The sequence below is a fragment of the Gekko japonicus genome, unplaced genomic scaffold (assembly GCF_001447785.1).
Source record: "Gekko japonicus isolate JY-2015 unplaced genomic scaffold, Gekko_japonicus_V1.1 scaffold63, whole genome shotgun sequence".
NCBI classification, from domain to species: domain Eukaryota; kingdom Metazoa; phylum Chordata; class Lepidosauria; order Squamata; family Gekkonidae; genus Gekko; species Gekko japonicus.
Genome location: NW_015168654.1, coordinates 336,860 through 338,634, shown reverse-complemented (window position 1 = coordinate 338,634; position 1,775 = coordinate 336,860).

Here is a 1,775-nt window from a genome sequence, read left to right as displayed (position 1 = left end):
TCTGTTCTTGTGCATTCAACAGCAGCCTGGTGTGATGAAATCAGCAAGTGAAGAATTTGGAAGCATGAGGGCAAACATTACCAATTGTTCTGAAAGGCAGCATAACAGGGCTAGAGATTCATAGTTTGTGTGGGAGGCTTTGCCCAAATGTGCCCCCACCAATTTAAAGTGTGTTTCCTAGCTTTTTTCTGTTAGCATACACATGTGAAACCCAGTAAGGCAGTTTTCAGTGTGCTTTGAACTGGGCTCCTGAATTGATAACCATCCAGTGAACTTGATTTCTTACAAAGCCACCTTATATAGCGTTCAGACCATTGTTTCATCGAGCTCAGTGCTGTCAACTTTGACTTGACAACAACTCACCAGGGTCTCATGGATATTCCATGAAATCCTAGTGTTTTTTTGAAGTTGGATTTTGCAGTGTAAGGCTTTAAGGTCCCCCCCCCCCCCCGGTTTGCTGAGCTTGAGCAAGACCCAGAAAACTGCTATTTACCCTGCTGCAATCTTTCCCACAGAGCTGTGGTGGCTCAAGTGGTTAAGATGCTGAACTGCAGGCTGTGGAAGGTCAGTAGTTCAGCAGTTCGAGACCCGAGTGTGCTGCATGACGGAGTGAGCTCCCGTCTCTAGTTCCAGCTCCTGCCAACCTAGCAGTTCGAAAGCAAGAAATTGCAAATAGATAAATAGGTACCACTTCAGCGTTCTGTGTGCCTTGGTGTTTAGTCATGCCGGCCACATGACCACGGAAATGTCTTCGGACAGCGCTGGCTCTGTCCCTGGGATCTTCTGCATGCCAAGAAGGTGCTCTACCATTGAGGCACAGCCTCTCCCATAAAAACAACTCACAATGTCATTCTCCCCTCTTCCATTTTATCCTCACAACCATCCTTTGAGATACCTTAGGGTGTGACAGTGTGACTCATTCAAGATCACCCGGCAGGGTGGGGATTCAAACCTGGATCTCCTAGATCTTAGTCTGATGCTCTGACCATTATGCCACATTGGCTCTGTTGGTTTATGAAGCCAACAAATACGTTTTTGAAAAGAGGGTATCTCTTCCCCTCCACTGCCCCACCAAAGGACGTCAGGCAGCTATTCCACACCTGCACAGTCATAACTTTATTGGTCTGGGCATTATACACGTGGTTGTCATATCGTACATAGATAACAGTTACACAGCTGAAGGGGAAAGATGACGCAAACCAGCTGCACCATGGAATGAACATACACAACCGCATAAACAAATGTGCATACATACACACAAACACACACAATGGGAAGCACAGCAACCAATTGCAACATTCACATAGGTGACATCAGGGCACTGGCAGGAGGTGAGGGCGAGATTTAGGCTTGTGGGGAGGGCAAAACAACATTTTGGAGATAAGAGAAAGCCAAGAAATAAACTGTTCCTAGGATCTCCTGCAACATCACAGAGGTGCAAAGTTCATGCTGTAGGGTGCACCCATGTTTCATGCTGGTCCTTCAGGCGGCATCTGACCAGCCAAGGCCCTTCCTCAGCCAGTGCGGCTGTGGGTGTGTATTGCCTTCTCCTCCCGTGAATTACTGTAGCAGAGGCAGGATAGAAAACTGTATTCAGATCTTCATGTTGCATGGAAAGGATATGGGTGGAATTGAATATATTCGGTGGATCCAGCCCAGATTAGATGGAATCCCTCACCCTACCCAGAACACTTGGATATGGTCAGATGTGTTTCTGGCCCAAGATGTTTGGAATAATGAGAGACCTCAGGGCTCTGAAGGTTACGGTGGGAATG